Below are 13,750 nucleotides of genomic sequence, written 5' to 3'. Positions count from 1 at the left end.
ATACCAACAAAGTGAAACATAATGAATAAATGAAAGTGATTAACAATAATTAAAAAGGGATTAAGAGGATTATACCTACTAATGATTCCAATAATAAAGCAAAGAATAAAAGAAGTACTTGATGCTTGATTGGAAGGTTGTCAATCTCCCAATAATAACCCAAATAATCTTCAATTACCCAAAATAAAGGATGAACAAGAGAGAGATTAAGGAAATAAAACATGTATTAAAACTTGATTAAATGTTGATTACAAGATTCAAGAGAGATTTGATTGATATTAACTACTCTAAAGATTGCTAAGAAGAACATGCTCTTCTAATTAGATTAATGGGGTATTTATAGTGGAGATTAGGTGTATGAATTAGGGTTAACTAAGGGCTTAAATGACGATTAAGTCCCCTGTTGAGGAAACGCCGGTCTCTGTTGGGAGACTCCAATCTCTAGGGAGACTCCGGTCTCTAGAAAAAGATGTGCATCCTTCCTTGAAGCTTGAAGAAGACGAAATGGGACTGTCTGGGAATCCGAGCGTCTTTAGCACGGGACGGGCGGATTTGGCGGTCTCTGCCCGGGCGTCCAGGTGGTGAAGACAGGCGTCTTCTGGAGCTTTTGCCTGGGCGTCTTCTGGAGAAGCCGCTCGGATTGTGGCTTGGTGGACGGGCGGATTCAAGGCAATCCGCACGGATTGTGAGGCAGTCTTGTTCCTTCTTCTTTTCTTCCTTTTTCTTCATAAAATCCTTGGGGATTTCCTCGGGGATGCAAGGATCTTTTCTCATCATTGCCCATCTACTATAGTATGTACAAAGGCCTTCTAATCTTGTCTCTCCTTGATGCTTGGTCATTGAATTCAATCAATTTAGCCTCATTTTGCCATGAAAATGCAAGGTTTGCAGTCCTTTCCTACCAAGGGATCAAAACCTCAAAAAATATGCAAAACAAAGAACTAAAGACAATAAATGACCCAAATATGCACTAAAAAGCATGGGAACAAGGCTAATTCGGGGACTAAATATGCTCTAATTATGGTCACATCAAATATCCCCAAACCGAACCTTTGCTCGTCCCGAGTAAAGAGGTGACAAAGACTAGGACCATTATTTAAACTAACCTAATAACATAGCCGATATGAGAAAATTAGCGGGTCTCACTGCGCCCCTTCAACTCACAACAAGACAACCATGAGGTAGGATGCTTTCTTGCATGGCAACGTGGGTCTTGCCAAAATGGTGACAAATCCAAACATTAAGCACACAAAATCTAATAATGGATGCATCTACAAAAGAATAGCCACTTTCCTCATCTAAGTGGCGGAAATTATCTACAAGGGAAGTAATTCAAGGGTACACACTCCTTCATAGATGCAATTTCTTCAAACTACTAAGCCTAGAAGGATACCAATAAATCACCTCCAAGTTGTGTCAAGCTAGGGTACCTTTGTCCTCAATCGTTAAATGCTTTTGTCAAGAGTAGACTCCCTATGGTGTTAGAAACATTGGAGGATCGCGGAATTCCCCCTCTTGCCTAGATAAGAAGAAGGGTCATCCCCTCTCTACCATGCACAAAAATGGATACGATGGATAAAGGGATTAATAGATATTTGAGTTTCGTTTTGGGAGTTTGCTTTTGTTTTTGTTTTTCCCTCCAATTTCTTGTGGCATTTGACGTTTGAGAACACTTTCTTTTGCCATTTCTTTTGATTTTTGGCATTTCAACACTTGACAACTTTCAACTTTTCTTTGCATTTCTTTTGAACATTTTCAAATTCACCCCATATGTTGTGAGGGTGGCTTATATTTGAAGCTTTAGGAGTTCTATTTTTGCTCCTCTTTTCATTTGATGCATTTTGCAAACTTTCTTTCACTTTTCATTTCATTGAACTCAAATTGATTTCTTTTTATGCCCATTCCCTTTGATGACAAAAATGTGGTAGAACATGGATAATGGATGCATGCATGGTTTCAAGGGTCACCTTGGAATAAACGGTAGCCAAGGAGTTATTACACCACAAGGTACTCTTGACTAGGCCTTAATCCATGGGTCAAAGGATACTAGCATGACACATCCTAGGGTGTTTTACAAGTATTCTAACAAGCAAAGTCTTAAGAAGAAAAAGCATCTACTAGGGCCTATATACACTTGTCAAGCTTCCCAACTACATGCCATGATGCAACTACCATATAAACATCCTAATACAAATGATTCTACCAACTAATATGACATATAAACTAAATGCAAGTCCTATGTTCACATCGTTATACCGCATCAATCAAAATAAAGCCACATAGTCATTAACATAAAGAGGAAAAAGGAGATTGGAAAGATCATACCATGCGGTTTTCAATATCCTCATGTCTCGGATGTGGCGTAGTCGATCAATGTGAACAAGGATAGAACAAATACAATATATACAACAATATATACATGACTACACTACAAAGGAAATGAACTTGTTTTTGGTTTTTCAAATTTTTTAAATTTTTATGGTTTTTCAAATTTTTTGATTTTTTGGATTTTAAAATAAAAGTTAAGTTAGAATTCCCCATCCCCACACTAATATGGGCATTTTACTCAATGGCCAAAATGATGGGAAATCATGCAAGCATGATGCATGAATTCTACTCTAAATGCAAGCTATACTAATCTATATACTACATGATGCATGAGTTTTTGTTTATGACGGAGAGCGTAATTTAGATTACCTCCCGTTGCGTATGCTTGTACTTCCGCAAACCGAGTTAGACATTATTTCTAATGTCCTAAAGTTGGGGTAGTTCATGCACACAATATGCAATGCATGAAACTAAATTTGTCATTTTGGATTTTCAAAAGTGGGAACAATGAAATAAAAACACCTCAATGGGGCCGAGGTGTTAGTACTCTATGTTGCTAGGACTCTCCAACCATGACAAAGTCAAATAATGTACAAGTTAACAAAACATAAACTTCTTTCATGAAAATTGAAACTAAAGAGAGGAGATGAGGAAACTTCACTTAAGCTTGAGATGGGTGCCTCACGCCCGCTCCATCTAGCTATGAAGAGATCCTCCAGAGATCGCAGTCATCTCCCTCTAGATCACTACCCCATATTTCCTTGGATGCATCACTTGTATTTGGGTCCATGAACTCGTCCTATTTACTTCCAAGCTCCACCGTGTCCCCTCCGCAAGAATTGTTGCTCCCTTCCTCTTGTTGCCCGTTTGCCCCTTCATTTGCTCTCTCCGAATTGGGGAAGAGTAAATCCATTTGTGCCGAAGAGGGAAATCCTCCCTCCTCACTAATCTTTCCCCTTTGAATCATATCGTGGTATTGAGGGTAGAGTGCATAATAATTGTCCACGGTAGCTTCATATTGTCGGAAGTGCAAATCTTGTAGAATTCCCGTTACAAAGTCATCACGGGGAAGGATAAAGTGGTTGGGATGGTTGTACGGCTGGTAAGGAAATGGGTAGGGAGGTACTTTAATTTTCTCATCTTGAGGTTGTTGCTCTTGTTGTTGTTGTTGTTGGGGATTTGGAGGTGGTGGTGCTTGCCTTGCTAGGGTTGGGTTTGGAGGGATGAGGTAGGATGTGATTGGTGATAAAGGTCCTCTTCTTGGTGAGATTCTTGGTAGGCCAATCATTGGTAGGGAGATTGGATCGCTTCCTTTCGTTATCCACTTGATCCTTTTATCAACCCCCTCAAGGGTTATCCAATGATGATGAATAAGAAGAAGGTCTTCATTTATCCTTGTATTTCCGGAAAGAGGAGCATACTCATTATTCTCATTGAATCTTCGATTGAAATGCTTTGCAATCTTCGTAATGAGCCCTCCATTAACAATGTGTCTCATCCCATCATCATCACCGTTCCTAAACTTTGCCCATTTTTCGAGTAGCACAAGAGGCGCATTGAAGCGGTACCCGCCCCTTCCTTGGTTATTGAGATAAGACTCCATGAATACAAGGTCAAGTTCGTTCACTATTGCCGGATCTCGGTGAGCAAGTAGAGTGCCGGAAAGGAACCGGTAAGCGAGTCTCAAAATAGGATTTTGAATGTGGAAAGTTAGACCCTCCTTGATGTATATGAAATCTCGGCCGGTCATGGCCCTCCATAAGGATGCAACACTATATCTCTTTGGTTTTGATGTCCGGGTAGGCGAGACATCTAGACCAAGCACATTATCAAATTCCACTAGAGTCATCATTCTTGAAACACTTTCCAACCTAAATTCTATGCATATTGTTCTATTCAAGGTTGTAATCTTCAAGAAGCTTAAAAATTCAAGCACAAGGGATCGGTAAGTTTGCTCATGCATGTGGAAAAGGGTAGAAAGACAAAACAACTCAAAAAGAGCTTCCACTTGGTGATGAATCCCAAGTTTCCTTAAAGTATCATGACATAAAAACTGAGTAGGGAGAATGTTCTTATGAAGAAGCCGGTGGAAAACGAGTCTTTGCACATCATTGACGAATTCAACATTTGAGAAATCATCAAGTCTTGTAAGGTCCACAATTTCTTCATGCTCCCTTCTTAATGTGTTGATATGGGAGGTAGAAGAGCTTCATCTTACCCTTGGTCTTCTCCTATCCCTAAAGGAAGATCCCTTTGGTGGCATTATTTGATTGTTGAGTTGGAATTTTTGATTTTGTTAAAGTATAAAGATGCTTCTTGTGGATTGAATGTTGTCTTTGGAACCCTAGAAAATTAGGGCTTTTTTATTTTGTGGGGTAAAAGAGTGATTGGGATATGCTTTGGAGTTATAAGGAGGTGGTTTTATAATACAAGTGGAAGGAAGGGTGATGTGTCACAAAATGTGTGGTGGGGTGTAAGAAAATAGGAGAAATAGTGGTTGATTTACCGCAGGAAGACGAGCGGATTCGAGCATAAGACGCTCGGATTCAAGCATCTCGGGACGAGCGGTTTTGTGGGAAGACGCCCGGATTCTGTCACAGTTAACTTTCCAAAAATATGACGCCGCCAAGACGGGCGTCTTGACCCGAAGACGCTCGGATTCTTCTGAAAGGAGACGGGCGTCTTTTCCCAAAGACGGGCGGATTCTGAGACATTATCCTTTCTTGAAATGCACTGGCAAAAGATGGGCGTCTCTTTGCAAAGACGGGCGGATTACTCAGTTTGAGCGTCTTCTTTGCCAGGACGCTCGGATTCTTCAGCAGTCCCAAAATTTCAATTTCACAGCCTAAAAGGACGGACGGATTCTGCCTAAAACGCCCGGATTGCAGCAAGACGGGCGGATTCCAGGGAAGACGCTCGGGTTCCTTGCTGCGGATTTTTCTTTGTTTTCCTTGACTTTGACTTATGCTTCCCCACACTTGAAGATTGGTTCCTTCCTTCATTCAAAGTTCGTTAGTGACCCTCCCTCACTTACTCTCATGGAAAAAGTTTATGTTTATAATTAAAGGAATGCAATAAAATTATAAATACAAGTTAGAGGGTTAGTATATTTACAAGTGGTGGTTTAGGGAGGAATCCACCAAACTCTCCCTTTGATGGTTCTTTCAAGGATGAGAAGGCCCGAGGTAGGTGACCTCGACCTCTCCAATAAACGCTCCCTCATAGTATGGCTTCAACCTTTGACCATTGACCTTGAACTTGCTTCCATCTTCCGCCTTGATTTCAAAATCCCCATATTTTCCAACTTCGGTTATCACATAGGGACCCATCCATCTAGAGTTCAACTTTCCCGGAAAGAGTCGGTAGCGGGAATTGAATAGAAGGACTTTATCCCCTTTGTGCAAGGCTTTTTGTTTAATCCTCTTGTCATGGAGCACTTTTGTTCTTTCCTTGTAGATCTTAGCATTTTCGTAGGATTGTAGTCGGAATTCCTCCAACTCGTGAATTTGAATCATCCTCTTTTCACCACTCAATTTGAGATCAAGGTGAAGTGCTCGGATTTCCCAAAAATCTGTGTACTCCAATTCGATTGGCAAGTGGCATGCTTTTCCATAGACAAACTTGTAAGTGGAGGCTCCTATGGGAGTCTTATAGGTCGTCCTATAAGCCCAAAGAGCGTCATCAAGTTTTGTGCTCCAATCTTTTCGGGTCTTGTTCACAACTTTATCAAGGATTTGCTTGATCTCTCTATTCGAAACTTCAACTTGACCGCTTGTTTGAGGATGATATCCCAAGCCGGTCCTATGTTGAACACCATATTTGGTCAAAAGAGATGCGAGTTTCTTTTCATGAAAATGCGTTCCTCCATCACTTATTATTGCTCTAGGAACTCCAAATCTTGGGAAGATTATTTTCTTGAAGAGTTTGGTGACCGTTTTTGCATCATCATTTGAGTGGCAATTGCCTTCACCCACTTTGAGACGTAGTCTACGGCCACAAGGATGTACTTATTCCCATTGGATGTCACAAACGGACCTTGGTAGTCGATCCCCCAAACATCGAAGATCTCCACCTCTAGAATGCCCCTTTGTGGTATTTCGTTCCTCCAAGAGATATTCCCCGTTCTTTGACAAGCATCACAATGAATGATGAATTCTCTTGTGTCTTGAAGCATTGTAGGCCAATAGAAGCCCGATTGAAGATTTTTTGCAATGGTCCTCCTTGCTCCATGGTGCCCACCGTAGGGTGATGAGTGACACCCTTCCAAGATTCCTTGGACGTCCCATTGAGGGATGCATCTCCGGTAGAGCTCATCACTACACTCTTTGTAGAGGTTTGGGTCATCCCAAAAGTACCTCTTTACTTCGAATAGGAACCTCTTTCTTTGGTTGTGGTTTAAATTAGGAGGGAGTACTCTTCCAACAATATAGTTGGCATAATCGGCAAACCCTGGGGTGATGTGCCTTTCAAGTTGTGTTTGAATGGCCATCAAGATATCGTCGGGAAATGAGTCATTGATCGGTGTTTCTCCATGTTCATCATGAAACCGGATCCTTGACAAGTGATCCGCCACTATATTTTCGGCTCCTTTCTTGTCTCTTATTTCCAAGTCAAATTCTTGAAGAAGCAAAATCCATCTCAACAACCTTGGTTTTGCCTCCTTCTTTATCAAGAGATGTCGGAGAGCACGGTGATCCGAAAAGACAATCACCTTGGATCCAAGTAAGTAGGAACGGAATTTGTCTAAAGCATAGACAATGGCAAGAAGCTCTTTCTCGGTGGTATCATAGTTCACTTGGGAGGGATCAAGAGTCTTGCTTATATAATAGATGGCATGAAGAGCTCTTCCTACCCGTTGGCCAAGAACCGCTCCAACGGCGTAGTTACTAGCATCACACATAATCTCGAACGGTAATTCCCAATTTGGAGGTTGAATGATCGGTGCCGAGATTAGTGCTTCCTTGATTCTATTAAAGGCTTCAACACACTCATCAGTGAAATGGAACTGGGCATCTTTAAGCAAGAGTTGAGTGAGGGGTTTCGCTATTTTTGAAAAATCTTTTATGAAACGGCGATAGAAACCCGCGTGACCGAGAAAACTTCTCACCCCTCTAACATTCACGGGAGGTGGGAGTTTCTCTATCACCTCAACTTTAGCTTTATCGACCTCGATGCCCTTTTCCGAAATTAAATGACCCAAGACAATTCCTTCATTGACCATGAAGTGACACTTTTCCCAATTGAAAACGAGACTAACATCTTCACATTTTTGCAATACAAGAGAAAGATTATGCAAACATGAGTCAAAGTCCTTCCCATAAACACTAAAATCACCCATAAAAACTTCCATTATGGTCTCTAGGTAGTCGGAGAAGACACTCATCATGCATCTTTGGAAAGTGGCGGGGGCATTACATAAGCCAAAAGGCATCCTCCTATATGCAAAAGTACCATAAGGGCATGTGAAGGTGGTCTTATGTTGGTCGTCCGGGTGTATGGGGATTTGAAAGAATCCCGAATACCCGTCAAGGTAACAAAAGAATTTGTTAGAGGCTAACCTCTCAAGTATTTGGTCAATGAATGGTAGGGGGAAATGATCTTTTCTTGTTGCGAAATTCAATTTTCGATAGTCAATACACATACGGCAACCGGTGATCTTCCTTGTGGGTATTAGCTCATTCTTTTCGTTTGTCACCACCGTGGTACCTCCTTTCTTAGGTACCACTTGAACGGGGCTAACCCACAAAGAATCCGATATGGGATATATGATTCCCGAATCAAGTAATTTCATAACCTCTCCTTTGACAACTTCTTGCATGTGGGGGTTCAATCTTCTTTGAGGTTGAATGGTAGGTCTATGGTCCTCCTCTAGATGAATTCTATGCATGCAAAAGTTGGGGCTTATCCCCTTAAGGTCATCTAGACTATAACCTATAGCCTTTTCATGTTGTTTCAACACATCAAGCAATTTTCCCAATTGGTTCTCATCAAGTCTATCATTAACAGTCACGGGTTTGGTCTTTGATTCATCAAGGTAAGCATATTTCAAATTTGGGGGAAGGGGTTTTAGAGTAGGGATTTGTACCTCACATTCCTCGTTTGGAGTTTCATTGAGAATTTGCTCCATCTCCATTAGGCATTCCATTCTCATGGCATATTCAACTTGTTCTTCATTCTCATCAATGTCATCGCCTTCGAATTTCATGACAAATTCCTCTTGCTCTTGAGCTTGTAAGATGTCTTCTAGGATGGATTGCTTATCTTCTATAGGTTGACATGCTTCCACAAGGATGTTATGCACTAATTCAGATTGTGCATGAGTGAGTTCTTTGTTAGCTAGAGGAGCCTCAAAAAGCTCTACCTCCAATTCCCAGTACATATTTTTAGCCTCACTTGCTTCCAAGGCTTCCAATGCTTGCATGGGATGTTTGAAGAAAGGTATACTTAAGTGGTCCTCTACAAAACAATCTATAAGGTCCATCTTTCAAGATATCAAACAACTTGAAAACAGTTAGAACAAACCTTGAGGAGTTTTACTTCCCCAAGGCAAAGAAAGACGCAACTAATAACAATGTAAGAACATCTAAATCAAGTTAACACCGTCCCCGGCAACGGCGCCATTTTTGGTCGGACTATATTTTTCGGTTACTTGTCGTTAGGGCACCTAGACCAAAACACAATTTATAAATTCACAAACAACTCTACAATTAGTAAAGAGGCAAGTAAAGGTCGGATCCCAAGGGACGGGAATTGAGATGAGATTTCTATTGCAACTAGTGATGTCTTAAGGGTGTCACAATTGGGGTTTGAAGTAGAAGATCACTAAACTAAATAGAAATGAAAGTAAACAAGCAAGATGAATTAAAAGGGATGTAAACAATTGATGAATTGCACTAGGGTGTCATGGGGTCATAGGGGATTCATGGGAATTGATCATACAAACATATTCTCAAGTTATAAGCAAGCAATTATTGTTGTGATGGATCGAGTTGGTTTATATCTTACAATCTTAGGAGGGTTTGTGTCCCGGAGCCGAATCAATTAGATTTTATAACACCTACAAGTCGACTTAATCCTCCCTACTCAACTATATGCATGGTCTAATGAGACTCGAGTTGGTTTATGTCTTACAAGTCTCATTAAAAAGATAGGTGATGGGTAAAAAATGCAAGGATTCATAGGCTCGCATTTCATCAAACATAACATGTACATAAGTTGAGATCACAACAAGCAAGCAAATAAACTATGAAAGTATATTAATTTAAGCATGAATCATTCCCCATGTTGGTTTCCCCTAATTACCCATTAACCCTAGCTATGGAAACTACTCACTCATTATCATGTTGAACATGCTAGCAAGGTTGTCAATAATACCAACAAAGTGAAACATAATGAATAAATGAAAGTGATTAACAATAATTAAAAAGGGATTAAGAGGATTATACCTACTAATGATTCCAATAATAAAGCAAAGAATAAAAGAAGTACTTGATGCTTGATTGGAAGGTTGTCAATCTCACAATAATAACCCAAATAATCTTCAATTACCCAATATAAAGGATGAACAAGAGAGAGATTAAGGAAATAAAACTTGTATTAAAACTTGATTAAATGTTGATTACAAGATTCAAGAGAGATTTGATTGATATTAACTACTCTAAAGATTGCTAAGAAGAACATACTCTTCTAATTAGACTAATGGGGTATTTATAGTGGGGATTAGGTGTATGAATTAGGGTTAACTAAGGGCTTAAATGGCGATTAAGTCCCTTGTTGAGGAAACGCCGGTCTCTTTTGGGAGACTCCGGTCTCTAGGGAGACTCCGGTCTCTAGAAAAAGATGTGCATCCTTCCTTGAAGCTTGAAGAAGACGAAATGGGACTGTGTGAGAATCCGGGCGTCTTTAGCACGGGACGGGCGGATTTGGCGGTCTCTGCCAGGGCGTCCAAGTGGTGAAGACGGGCGTCTTCTGGAGCTTTTGCCCGGGCGTCTTCTGGAGAAGCCGCTCGGATTATGGGTTGGTTGACGGGCGGATTCAAGGCAATCCGCACGGATTGTTAGGGAGTCTTGTTCCTTCATCTTTTCTTCATTTTTCTTCATAAAATCCTTGGGGATTTTCTCGGGGATGCAAGGATCTTTTCTCATCATTGCCCATCTACTATAGTATGTACAAAGGCCTTCTAATCTTGTCTCTCCTTGATGCTTGGTCATTGAATTCAATCACTTTAGCCTCATTTTGCCATGAAAATGCAAGGTTTGCACTCCTTTCCTACCAAGGGATTAAAACCTCAAAGAATATGTAAAATAAAGAACTAAAGACAATAAATGACCCAAATATGCACTAAAAAGCATGGGAACAAGGCTAATTCGTGGGCTAAATGTGCTCTAATTATGGTCACATCAGTGGTCCTGGTAAGGCACCTTTGTATGAGGGGGTGTTACATTTAGTCCTCGAATTAGCCTCATTCCTATGCTTTTTAGTGCATATTTGGGTCATTTACTATCTTTAGTCCTTTGTTTTGCATATTCTTTGAGGTTTTGTTTCCTTGGTAGGAGAGGAGTGCAAACCTTGCATTTTCATGGCAAAATAGAGCTAAATTGATCGAATCTAATGACCAAGCATCAAAGAGAAGACAAGACTAGAAGGCCTTTGTACATATTATAGTATATGGGCAATGATGAAGAAATCCTTGCATTCCCAACAAAATCCCGGAGGATTATTGGGAGAAAAGAAGAAGAAAAGAAGAAAAGGAAGGTTGGGACGAGACCCGCTAGTCCAACCAGGTAGGACGCCCATCCAAGACTGCAAGAATCCGAGCGTCATTGCCATAGGGACGCCCGTTCAGAAGCCTCCCAGGACGCTCGTCCAAGAAGCAATCCGCCCGTCCAACCACCTGAGAATCCACTCGTCCCGACCCTTGGACGCTCGGATTGTGTTACAGACCCACACGTCCTCTTCTTGCATCATGAGAGATGCGCATATTTTTGAAAGACCGGCAAAAAGGAGACCCGCATCTTTTTCTGAGAGGAGCGATTCCTCAAGGACTTAATCGTCATTTAAGCCCTTAGTAAACCCTAATTTGTGTACCTAATCCCCACTTTAAATACCCCGTTAGTCTAATTAGATTAATCATGTTCTTCTTATCAATCTTTAGTGTAGTTTATATCATTCTAATCTCTCTTTAATCTTGTAATCAACTTCTAATCAAGTCTTAATACAAATCTCATTTCCTTAATTTCTCTTTTGTTCATCATTTATTTTGGGTAATTGAAGATTATATGGGTTATTATTGGAGATTGACAACCTTCCAATCATTCATCAAGTACTTCTATTATTCTTTGCTTTATTTTGGAATCATTATTAGGTATAACTCTCTTAATCCCATTTTAATTATTGTTAATCATCTTCATTTATTCATCACGTTTTGCTTTGTTAATATGATTGACAACCATGTTAACATGTTAAACTTGATAATGAGTGAGTAGTTTACTTAACTAGGGTTAATGGGTAATTAGGGGAAACCAACATGGGAGATGATTCATGCTTAATTTAATATGTTTTCATAATTTATTTGCTTGCTTGTTGTGATCTAAACTTATGCACATGTTATGTTTGATGAAATGCGAGCCTATGAATCCTTGCATTTTTTACCCATCACTTACCTTTTCAATGAGACTTGTAAGACATAAACCAACTCGAGTCTCATTAGACCATGCATATAGTTGAGTAGGGAGGATTAAGTCGACTTGTAGGTGTTGTACAATCTAATCGATTCGGCTCCGGGACCCAAACTCTCCTAAGATTGTAAGATATAAACCAACTCGATCTATCACAACAATAATTGCTTGCTTATAATTTGAGAATATGTTTGTATGATCAATTCCCATGAATCCCCTATGACCCCATGACACCCTTGTGCTTTTAATCAATTTTTTACATCTCATTTTAATCATCTTTCTTGTTTACTTTAATTGTTATTTAGTTTAGTGATCTTCTTATCTCAACCCAATTTGTGACACCCCTAGACACCGCTACTTGCAATCGAAAATCCTACATCAATAACCGTCCCTTGGGATCCGACCTTTACTTGCCTTTTTACTAATAGTAGAGTTGTTTGTGAAGCTATAAATATTGTTTTGGTCAAGGTGCTCCTAACGACAAGTAACCGAAAATTAAGCTCCAAGTGAGTCCGACCAAAAATGGCGTCGTTGCCGGGGACGGTGTTAACTTGATTTGATTATCATAGATTGTTATTAGTTGTGTCTTTCCTTGCCTTGGGGAAGTAAAACTCCTCAAGGTTTGTTCTAATTGTTTTCAAGTTGTTTGATATTTTTCATGTCTAGAAGATCACAAGGTAACTTGTTACCCATTGATCCCGAAATTGAAAGGACTTTGACAGCCAATAGAAGGCTTGCTAGAAACACTTTTGCAAGAGAAGGTGAGGATAACCCAACACAAAATCAACCACCAAATCAATCACAAAATCAACCCACAATACCTAAATTTTCATCACATTTCCTACCGACCGAGGAGAACCTACCCAATGGTACTCCCACACCACAACACTTAACCGGAAATTTCATTGCAAAATCCGCATTTATCCAATTAGTGGAAAGAAGCCAATTTGGGGGGATGCCTAGTGAAGACCCTCATTCCCACATGGAAACTTTTTGTGACTATTGTGATGCGATTTCACAAACCGGTGTAGCTCAAGACCAAATTCGGTGGGTCTTATTCCCTTTTTCTCTAAATGGCACCGCAAAACAATGGTTGAAGAGCCTTGATAAAGCTACTCTTGGAATTGACTTTTGGAAGAAGTTGGCTCTAGCTTTCTACAAAAAATTCTACCCTCCGGAAAAGACTAACATGCTAAGAACTCAAATTACGGGTTTTAAGCAAAGGGATGAAGAATCTTTGTATGAAGCTTGGGAGCGATTCAAAGGAATTTGTCGCTCATGTCCTCATCATGGACTTGGCTAGTGGTTCTTGGTACAACAATTTAAGAATGGTCTTTATGAAGACTCAAGAAACATTCTCAACATGGGATCAAATGATATGTTCACCGAAGTTGACGATAATCAAACTTGGAACAAGATTAAGGAAATGGCGGTCCATAATTCACTGTTGGAGCCTGTGTCCTCCATAAATTAGTGTGATAACATTTGTAAATCTCTTACAGGTTCACAAGGGTATACTTCGTATTTTAATCAGTTGATTAACGATTACCTAATAACGGTTGTCTTACTAAAAAGTTTGACGTTATTATCATACAGATGGCGGTGATCAACTGGTCCCTAAAGGTCACACCTATAGGATGTGTTTGAGAGATGTGGTTATAGAAATTTAATCACATTGATGCCTTATATGACTAAATACTTAGTCAATGTGTTGATGAGACAATTATTTAATGCAGATTAAATAA

The 13,750-nt window shown here is 40.0% G+C and overlaps 1 non-coding gene across 1 annotated transcript; it reads right to left on the bottom strand.

Annotated features, from left to right (window-relative positions):
* Positions 1-13,194: 13,194 nt before the first annotated feature.
* Positions 13,195-13,301, bottom strand: LOC141645485 (small nucleolar RNA R71). Its single transcript, XR_012544967.1, has one exon. It is a non-coding gene; the product is annotated as a small nucleolar RNA R71 (small nucleolar RNA).
* Positions 13,302-13,750: the final 449 nt, after the last annotated feature.

Source organism: Silene latifolia, chromosome 2, assembly GCF_048544455.1.
Source record: "Silene latifolia isolate original U9 population chromosome 2, ASM4854445v1, whole genome shotgun sequence".
Lineage (NCBI taxonomy): Eukaryota > Viridiplantae > Streptophyta > Magnoliopsida > Caryophyllales > Caryophyllaceae > Silene > Silene latifolia.
Note: the sequence above shows the minus strand (reverse complement) of the source record. Positions and strands in the feature narration are given on the sequence as shown.